The 11,218-nt window shown below is 37.3% G+C and overlaps 1 protein-coding gene across 2 annotated transcripts in view; it reads right to left on the reverse strand.

Annotated features, from left to right (window-relative positions):
- Positions 1–10,982, reverse strand: part of LOC126212994 (probable ATP-dependent RNA helicase DDX60) — a 115,116-nt gene extending 104,134 nt beyond the window's left edge. Inside the window, exons 1-2 of one of the 2 annotated variants that reach the window (XM_049940535.1) lie at positions 10,836–10,982; positions 3,114–3,301 (exon numbers count right to left, since the gene is read on the reverse strand). The gene's annotated coding sequence lies outside the window, so the exon portion shown is untranslated. The remainder of the gene's footprint in view (positions 1–3,113; positions 3,302–10,835) is intronic. The other variant, XM_049940536.1, reaches the window with a different exon arrangement.
- Positions 10,983–11,218: the final 236 nt, after the last annotated feature.

The following is an 11,218-nucleotide window of genomic DNA, read 5'->3' on the forward strand; positions in this document are numbered from 1 at the left end:
GAATTTTATGAAGATTTTTTACTATTAAAGGGCACAATTAGTATTACTGTAAATAATAAAAGTAAAGAATCATGTGTAAGTAAATGGATGGCAATTCCAGTAGAAAAACAAAATAATGGCAGTCTTGCCGAGTTGTAGTTTTTATTCTCAATTCCACCAACGTACGGATTTGTCGAAAGCATTTTCAGCCAGGAACTACGGTTGTGGATAGATAGTAACAATAGGCTTCACGTGGACACACTCAAAGCACAACTTCTAGTGAAAATAAACTAAAATATAAAGTGTAAAGACTTTCTAAATATGGTCCTAAAAGGTATAGAAATTTTGGCATGTGCAAGAAGCAACAAGAAATATTCTTTTAAACAGAAATAATATGTCTTTTGTGTATGAATTCAATTTGCAAGAAATAACACAATGTGTGTGTTCCCAAAAATAAATCACATCAAATATGTTTATAATTTATAATCCTACAGTAATTTAAAAAGACTGACTTTTATGTTAGGTAACATTAAATTGTACTTGTGGGAATCATTTTTCTATGAATAAGAGAAGGAAGAGAAAATAACTATGGATTTAATTTCATGCTGCACCGTGTCCCTCAAAATCCTGAAATGTCCCTTTTTTTTGACACTCTTGTCCCTCATCTTACTGCTACAGAGGTTGTCACCCTAGCCAAAGCCCAATGACTGACTGTTAGTGCCTACCACAAAGGAGCCATAATCACTCTTATTCATACACAGTGCAATAGTATCAATAGCTGTAGGCATGTACAGCAGTAACTTTTCAGTATGTATCCAAAACAATAAACCGTATGCAAACCTAGCACGCCCTAGTATCATTGGTTCACAATAAATGGATTCGAGTAGGCCACAAATTCCCCCAAAAAGCACACATCTGTGTGATTACATCATCTTAGCAAACAAGCCAATACTTACATCTGAATGTATGCATATGTAAGCCACACCAAATACTCATCACAGATCCTCGTCAGTCACACGGCATCGCAAATGCACAAAACCACGGCTCGACAACAAACTGGAGTAGCTCAGCAGGCCGTAGTGACGGGCACGCGAGCCGTTCCGTGTCGACGACAACAAATCTCCGTACATCTTATCTGGACTCGGCCAGGCCGGGCTGGCTGCTGCATTGGACCGAGTGAGGGGGTGGAGGGCAGCCACAAAGCACCGAGCAAGGACGAACAGTGAGAACAGTGCTGCACTGAGCCAAACAAATTCCTCTGCCCAGAACCGATCAGACACTACGTCTTTTCTACGGTTTGTACGCCAAAAGCAAAAACTCCCAGAGTTTTCCAGAACAAAAAGAAAATCCCCCAAGTTTTCCTGTTTTCCAGGATGCTGAACACCCTGAGAAACTGTAATTTATGGATGACTATGGACACGTTGTTTCTTAGGTTCTTATGCCTTTTTTTCTGCCAGAATGCTCTCACTATCAATGTTCTGACATTTATGTGAGATTACTGGAGACTTTCGCTTTCTTGTGAGTGTGTGGCAAGACTTCAAACATTTTAACTGTATTCCGGGCCTCTAGAACTTACACTATCCTCCAGATTTAGTGCCCATTGCTACCTTCTACAAAAAGGCTTTGTGTGTTGGTTTTGTGAACCTTATCAAAGTAGCAGCAAAGTTGATACAAAATGTATCTGCAGAACTGACCCTAATATTCTTTCCATCTCCTGAGCTTCAGAAATAAATTTGTGATGGGTATGTTTTTTCATTGTGTGTACAGTTTCATTAATTAACTGCTCATGATTATTAATCTCATGGTCAGTTTCACAGTAATTCCTTCTTTGCTTGCAGAGCTTTACACAAAGTTTCTAAATTTATTAACTGATGTCAAGCACAAATAAACAGTATGAGATTTTTCACTCTGCAGCAGAGTGTGCTCTGATACGAAACTTCCTGGCAGATTAAAACAGTGTGCCACACTGAGACTCGAACTCTGGACCTTTGCCTTTCGTGGGCAAGCGCTCTACCATCTGAGCTACCCAAGCACGACTCACGCCCCATCCTCACAGCTTTACTTCTGCCAGTATATCGTCTCCTACCTTCCAAACTTCACAGAAGCTCTTCTGCGAAGCTTGCAAAACTAGCACTCCCGGAAGAAAGGATATTGCGGAGACATGGCTTAGCCACAGCCTGGGGTATGTTTCCAGAATGAGATTTTCACTCTGCAGCAGAGTGTGCACTGATATGAAATTTCCTGGCAGATTAAAACTGTGTGCCGGACCGAGACTCGAACTCGGGACCTTTGCCTTTCTTCGAGGAGTGCTAGTTCTGCAAGGTTCGCAGAAGAGCTTCTGCAAAGTTCGGAAGGTAGGAGACGAGGTACTGGAAGAAGTAAAGCTGTGAGGCTGGGGCGTGAGTCGTGCTTGGGTAGCTCAGACGGTAGAGCACTTGCCCGCGAAAGGCAAAGGTCCCGAGTTCGAGTCTCGGACTGGCACACAGTTTTAATCTGCTAGGAAGTTACAAGTATACAGTCGTAGTAAATTTGTGTACTACTGGAAATTTTAGCTCGTTGCATTTTATTTACATTTCATCTATCATTACAACTAGGAAACAGTTCTTTTTAGCAGTTATATAAGCAGTTTTATAAGGATTCTTTTTAGTAGTTATATAAATATATATTTTATTTTAAATATGTCTGCTTGTGTCTGTATGTGTGGATGGATATGTGTGTGTGTGCGAGTGTATACCTGTCCTTTTTTCCCCTTAAGGTAAGTCTTTCCGCTCCCGGGATTGGAATGACTCCTTACCCTCTCCCTTAAAACCCACATCCTTTCATCTTTCCCTCTCCTTCCCTCTTTCCTGATGAGGCAACCGTTGGTTGCGAAAGCTAGAATTTTGTGTGTATGTTTGTGTTTGTTTGTGTGTCTATCGACCTGCCAGCGCCTTCGTTCGGTAAGTCACATCATCTTTGTTTTTATATATAGTTATATAAAGAGTTTTATAAGGAAATTTGCTCACTACAGGATTAGAGGAACAGCTCATAGTATCATTAAATCACATGTGCAACACAGAAAACAAGTGATAGAAACAACTGAAACAAAAGAAATATTTATCAGAATTTCAACAAATAAGTCACAGTGTACCAACCCTGGTAGCTGCAAGTGCTTCCAGAACAGGGACAGCGAAGTATGCTGACCCCAGATCGAATCCACCTGGCGGATCAATGACACGTGGCCAGTGTGTCAGTCAGCCCGGTTGTGGTTTTTAGACAGTTTCACTCAACCCGTTAGGTGATACTGAGCCAGTTCCCATATTCTGCCTCAAATACATGCTACCTACACAAACATTAAGAACACTTTTTCACACTTGTACGTGTAACGAATGATACAGGTATCACTACGACACTAAACAATATCTTTATTAACATAATTACTAAACTCTGATCAGGTAAATTGTTCACCTTTATACACCATAACTTTGAAAAGTAACAGTTTGCACCACTTAAGCACTGGTCTGCTGGAAATGAGACACCGTATGAGACGTGCCTAATGCATTTTGGGTATGGCACAGTGTCATAATGTATGAGACATGCCTAATGTAGATGATCACACACCATGTGGAAGTTGCAACAATGCAATCTGGTTGTAAAAACAGGTGTGTTACGAATCACAATTACGTGTTGCCACCTCGTGGCAAAAATGACAAACAATCTAAGTTACACATTTACTTACGTTAAGAAATAATTAAAATATTATATGCTGCTTATTTTGTTAAAAACTTGGAGGCTTAAAACAACTGCAAAATTACGTATTGTGTATTATAAACAGTCATGGCTTTAGAAATAAGTAATAAATGTTAAGGGAATTCCCACATATTAATACAAGTGGTGGTATCCCACCCTTTTTGAGAAGAGATAGCTCTCGAACAAGGATTGTTTAAGTAGTCAGTAGTAGTGTGAGCACAGAGTATATGTACGGTGTCTGCGTGGTGGAAATTGAGCACTGGTAAAATTAGCCTCAGACGACTGCTGAACAATACTACTATTTTATTTTTTAAAAATGCAGCTTTATTATGTGTTACAGAAGAAGAGGTTTACGCTGATTTACTGTGGGGTACAAAAGGCAGTTGCACTGTGGATCGTGGGACTCCGCAAGTTACGAGAGACATACAGCTCGCTATGCGTACGACTGAACATCCTGCAGCATTCAGAGCCACAAACTGTAAGCTGTCACTTCACATTTCAGTAGCATTTATTACAGAGGATTGGGCATAGCTAGTCATCACGTGAAACACCAACTTTGCCTGGTCTGTGCTACAACATCTAGCAGTCTTAATTTGACTGTGCTACAATATAAAGTGAACTCTGTGTAGGGAAGTCATACTAGCAAAATGTGTCAAAGCCATGACATAACTGGAAATGCAAGTTTTACAAAACAAGTATTTATTTATGTACTTATGATGCAATATCCTTACAGTTTCAATCTTTTAAAGAAAGATTTTTTTACAGTGATAAGTGTTTATATTTATCTGAATACGAAGTCATTCACCGACTTACACTGACATTTCATACATAAATTATAAACCGGCCAAATTTTGTAACAGATGCCATGTGTCGCTATTACTGTTAACAAAAAGGCAACGCAAGATAAAGTAAAACTTCAACTTATTTACTTATTTTCTTCAGAAAATGGAGGTGGTTTGTGTACTTTGCCTATAGAAACCAGTGGCACGTGAAGAAATCTGAGCCTTTGTTAATTAAAGTAATTGAGACCCATTATATAATTTCTGATTAAATATTGCTAAGTGACAAACTTTTCATACCTTGTCTGAAATACTTTTATAATATTAAATATTTTACCACCAAAGTGATAAGTATCTTCGTTGCTTACCAGGTTACTCATTAAAAGTTTATTGTGTTAATTTCGATGAAAATTGCTGTGCTTTTTAAAGCAATTACATGTGTGTGAATACAGGCATGTTACTACCAGACATACCTGCATATTTAAATGCTCCATGTTGAACCAGTATCCTGTGCGATTGTCACCTCAAAGGCTGTTAACATTAAAATTACTAGTTTTTCTCTATGATCATTTGCTGTTAACGTCCGTTTCCTACCATTTAAACTAATTCATGTGGCAGATTGCAAACTCTCACAGAAGAAAGTCAGTGATCACCCATCATATAGCTGAGCATCTACGGCACACAACTGTCTCCCATAATTTATGGATCTGATTGCCACACGTGGTCGGTAAAGCAATTATTACATCCTAATTAGAATAAAATAAACTGAGCCAAATGGTGACATCACACACACAGAATTTATCTATACATAGACAAGTTTGGTATACTGTTTCTGTCCTGGGGGACAAATAGGAGACTGAAGACATTTGCTGTTTGGTGTCCTTAAACAGTTACTCAGCATCACCAAGTCATAATGTATCATAAGGTAATATATTAGGACTGATTTTGTTTTTGATCTATATAAATGATTTGTCTTAATACTGAAAATAAGATGATTCTTTTTGAGGATGAGACCACTAGCATAACCATAATTTCACACAACACCACAAAAAGAAGCAAGATGATACTTGTATGTATGACTCAGTGGTTTGGAACCAACAAGCTAATTCTCAATAAAGAGAAAACTAAAACTATTCTATTTAGGGACAACAACAAAAGAAGAATAGAGATATCATGACAACTAAAAGAAAAAGATATAAATTTAGTTCAAAATATAAAGTTCGTAGGGCTCACCATGGACATTCTATCCTAATAATGGACAAACCCACTCTGCGCCTCCTCATCAATAAATGTACTTCCATCAAACAAAGGTTCGATACTTTTTGAGCACACCTCATACGGTGATGGAAACTGGCTGTGATCTTGTGAATGGTCCATTGCCCATAAGGTCATTAGACATTAAGCACAAGCTCAGATACAACAAGTATAGGAAAAGAAATTTGCTATGTCTTTCTCAAAGGGACCCTTCACTGTTTGCCTAAGTGACCTAAGGCACATGGAAAACTTAAATCTGTATAGTCAGACAGGGACCTGAGACCTGCTACTTGTAAATCAAAGTCCAATGTGACCAAAGTTTTACGGCACTATAGTAAGAATTTTCATGCGGTCGGTAAGACTGTTGTGTTATGTTTATGATATATAATGAGCTTAGTGACTTATAGTGATCCCTGAAGTGAGTATGCAGTTTTATGAATTATTTGTTATCAGGTTACATTTTTATCTTTACAATTTTCAATCTATTCTTATTTACTACTCCCTTATATCATACAACTGTTTCTCCATTTCATTTCTTTTAGTCCTACACTGAGCATCTCTTTCCATTTTAACTGTTATTCATTACCTTTTTTCAGTTTTCAAATATGACGTAATTTCCTATTAGTATTAGCTCTTGCACCCATCCTGAATATCATTGGTATTTGTGCCTTCACTTTTCTGCTACCTCTTTTCCTCACTGTCCCTTTTCCTTATTCTGCATTTTGATTTTTCTACATCACTTTGCAGCACTATTCTACAATGCATGCTTTTAACGGCCTACTGTGTAGCATGCATCTATATACTTCTGGAGAACAACACAAAATTGATTAATACGTAAGAAACGTGTGTGGAATACAAAGAGTGTGATTAGTAATTCAACCAGATTTTCTATTTCAATCTGTCACAAACATTCATTTCAGTCCACCTTCCATTACAGAAAGACATAAATAATTCTGAAATTTCAGCAAGATCACAAGACATAATGGGTCATTTTCCTCAGTCAATATGATACATTTAAATGAGATCAAGTAGCTGGATTTAATAAAAACACTGAATGTTGAGAAATGCATTTCATCCATCACCTTAAATTAGTTTTGAAATATGAAACATGAAGTATGTTGCATAAAACTATCATTAATCTGCCATTAATACTGAGGCATTTCTGTCTTAAATCTAGCTACCTTTGACAGGAATGGCATCTTACAGGAGTTGAACCTCTACAAGTGTGTGTGTTTTGTCCTCAACTAACATTTAAAATTCTCACAAATTGCTTGTGTCTAAATTCTTCCACTAAAATACTGAAGGACCACCAAAACTACTCTTTAATAGGTTTCCATTAAGAACAAGGTAACACATACGTTGTACATTTAAACAGATGAATTATTTCAGCGGTTCAAAGACACTGTCTGCATAACTTTGTAGTCACTGGGAAACTGACAGAAGAATATTCGTAAAAATGCCTCTACAGTCAATTCTATTTTGCGAGTGTATGAAGTGTGCTTAGCTTATTGACAGCTAAAAAGACTGGGAAAACCGAAATAATGGCTACAATACTATTTTGAACAAATCTTGAATCATTTAATGTTTTTCAATTCTCATTTTAATGCAGTAATACCAGAATTAAAATTTACACTCATGTCTTCTGTGGTGATGAGAATGGGACAATAAAAGATAATTATACTGTCCAAGTTTGCAATGAAATTTTGAGTCTGTGCTCATTGCAACTCCATTACTCTTCATCATATCATTTTGCTCTCTAATAAAGAAGCACTATACAGACAGCAGTATTTCATTATCTGATTGCTACCTTACACATCAGCAGCTTTTTAGAGAGTGCCTAACAGTTTGATTGTTTGGGAGTGGGAAGAGAGCCATCTCTCCAAGCCAGACCTGCAGTGGAAGGCGACACTCCGAGTCCCTACAAATGCCAACACTGCATGTTCTACTGCTGTCAGAAGGTGCTAAACCTTCACAGCTTCCCTTTTATTCCTGAAAGCTAACATCGATAACGGAGTGTTATTAAAATGCTGAGGAGCAATTCAATACAGTTTTATATGATGAAAAAGGAAAGTAGAGCTGTGTGTACTTGTATTGAACTGAATTTTCTTTGATCCTGTAAGATTACATTGTGTTCATCAAATGTACATGTAATATAGGACATGTCAAAGTATTAACATTCATTATCACTTATTTTTCTACACCTTTAGCTTACATTTTTACATCACTGATAATGAATAACAATATATACAAATTGAATGGCATAAGCATCCTGCAACACTAAAACTCTTTTTCAATGAGATAGCCTTTAAGTTTCTTTGGTAAGCCATTGTGAAGTACAATATCTTGCAGATTTTTGGGCAGACTTCTTAATAGTCTGATACCAGAGTACTGGGGTCCTTTTTCTAGCACTGCCAGTCGGTGGGGTATGCTCCGTACTTCATTCTTCCTTCTTGTATTGTGGGTGTGTACACTAGCATTTGTAATCCAGTCCTCACTACCTTTTGTGATGTACATTATTGTTTTGTATATATACACAATGAAAAAGTTAAGATACCTAAATTCTTGAAACAGTTTCTGCACGTTTCAGAGGCTTTTCTTCTTAAAATGGTCCTAATTGCTTTTTTTGTAATGTGGACACTTGTTTTGTCTCTTGTTTGTTTGAGTATCCCCACACAGTCACTCCATACTGTAAGTATGATTCGAAAAGTCCATGATACACTGTACACAGAAGGTTCTTGTCTTAATACTGTGATAGCTGCATTATTAAGAATATGACAGAGCTCAGTTCCTTACAGACATTATTAATTTCTTTTTTTTTCCATTTCAGTTCATTATCCACAAGAATACCTAAGAATCTAACAGATTTTACTTCTTCCAGCCTTGTTCCATCAACCTCTAAATCCATGTCTACAGCCTTTTCCTTGTTTTTAAACACTGCATACATAGTCTTTTTTTAGATTTATAACCAGTTCATTTTCCAACAGCCATTAAGCTGTGACATTTGCAGATATGTATGCTCTTCTCTCAAGCTGATCCATATTTTGGTCACTATTTAGTATTGTCATGTCATCAGCATACAATATTTTCTTTTCTTCCTCCTCAACACCTACATAATTAACAAACACATTAAAAGAACAAATCTTTAACATATTGCAGTACATTAAAAGAACAATGGCCCCATTACCAAACCCTGTGGCACTCCATATTTGATGGGTTTGGTTTCTGACTGGTATGAGTTTCCTAATGATACATACTGCTTGCGGTTGCACAAGTATGATTTTATTCATTCACCTGGTTGCCCTCGAATGCCATAGTTGCTTAATTTTTGTATCAGCATTTCATGTCAATGATGTCAAATGCCTTTGAAAGATCCAGAAACATTGCAGAGACAACCTTTTTCTCATCTAAGGACTGTAAAGTGTAGTCTGTTAGACTGGCAATTGCTGATTCTGTAGATTTACCCTTTCTGAAAACATGTTGTGAGGGTATGAGAATGTTATGTTTGTCCAAATAGTTAACTAATCTGGTATACATAAGCATTTCTAGGATTTTTGAGAAACCTGATATCAGTGAAGGCTGGTTAAATAAGTCTTCTTCACTACTCATTTATGAAAGAGCAAGCCAACTGTAACAAGAATGCATGTCTGGCTGCTCATAATATCACATTAATACTATTATTTAAAACATTGGTATCACATATCTTTGACTGCATGTTCAAACAGTAAATAATCAGCAGAATCCTTAATAAGAGAAGTTAAGACTAAGAAGAGGGAAAATAGGATTACAGATTTATGTGACTGGCTGCTCATTTAGAAAGAAATGGATGATCCTGTCACTCCGCCATAACATTTGTCTTATTAGATAACATTTATATAATTGTTGGGAAATCAGAGGTCTGCTCTCTTGTTAGCGAAATAAAAAACATCTAGCCAAAATATTTGGTACAGACAGGATTCCACTGCATGCTGGTGGGTTCTCTTGTCTAAAAAGACAGCTACAGGTCACAGGTAGAGTTTGCTGCAGACACATACTTCCATGCCTTTCACTGAAAGGACATAAATCGTGGTCAAACATACGGCTTTATTAGTGGCAGTTCATTGTTTAGAACCTAACCACGCTGCTTCTGATTTTTTTAATCTTGACATATTACTTGCTCACTTCTGTCATGGGTTCTTCAGCCAATATTTGTTTGATGACTTTTCTGACATTTCACCAGTACGAGTGGCTGGCACTGTCAAAGCTTCATCTTCTATTGCAGACTGGAGTAAAGCTTGGGGCTGGAGGTTGTATGTACTTGTATCTGTACATTGCAGCCATTTGGAGGAAAACTTCAGATGCATATAAAATTAAAATGTTCATTACCAAACGGCGCAAATGTGACGAATACTCTACTGATAGGAGCCAGGCATTTGCCTTTTTTAAAAGAAATGTACAAATTAGCCTACAAAGTTGCTGCATTATTGTATTATCCATTTCTTGTAATATATTTAACAATATGAGCATAAAATTACTGCTGGCTGTAATTATAACGCACTGTGTCAATGGATACAAATTTGCAACGTACAATGAGTAACAAATTCGACAACCACTGTGTTTACAAAAATAGTTGTTTCGCTACTTCTCGATGACATTTACGTTGTTTACGCACACACTTTATTTATTTTTGCAATTTATTTCAGCTGTACAGCAAAAAGGCACTCGTACACAAGCAAGTACAGTAGACCAAAAAAATGTCTTTTGTTTCCTTTTGCGTGTCGGCATATGCGAATGACGTACTGATGTGTTGGATGGTTCGTTTAAAGTTTACTAAACAATTTCAAAGTGCTTTATCACTGCCTCCTTGATAGCACACATTCATCAGCTGACTTTTTTTTAAAAAAACACACACACACATACACCACGGCATTCGTATTTGGTGAAACACCCTATGCCAAACCTGGTTATGCAGCCACCTGTTCTTAACTTACGTAAGACGCCCATTTAATCAACACCCACGAACCTAATTTCTTCTCCCGTGACTTTCATGCACCTGAACAAATTCAGATTTTTTGTTTTGTTTTTTTACTACTGCTGAAATAACAATAAACTACGTACCTACTGTGCTTTGTGCTACTCTCCACCGACTCGTGTAAGGTACTGTAAACGTAATATTTCGGTGATGTACCAATCAGGCTGGCGAATAGTATGTCAACGTCTACACTCTACAGGTGTTTTGGTATTCGAGAAGTCAGCACGTCCGCGAGTTCTTTCCTCTACAATTACTAGATAACAGTAATTACTGAGTAAATAGTATGTATGTGGTTGGGTCATATTGAGCAAATATTATTGCACATTAATATAAGAAAACAAGTTTTGTAGACGGCCCGCATATATTAAGTTGGTACAGTAACTTCGCACGTGGTCTCCCCCTCGGTGAAAGGCAAGGTTATTTAAGAGGGAGGTGACAGGTGACAGCTATGTGGGAGAAGAGGCAAGCA

The sequence above is a fragment of the Schistocerca nitens genome, chromosome 11 (assembly GCF_023898315.1).
Source record: "Schistocerca nitens isolate TAMUIC-IGC-003100 chromosome 11, iqSchNite1.1, whole genome shotgun sequence".
NCBI classification, from domain to species: domain Eukaryota; kingdom Metazoa; phylum Arthropoda; class Insecta; order Orthoptera; family Acrididae; genus Schistocerca; species Schistocerca nitens.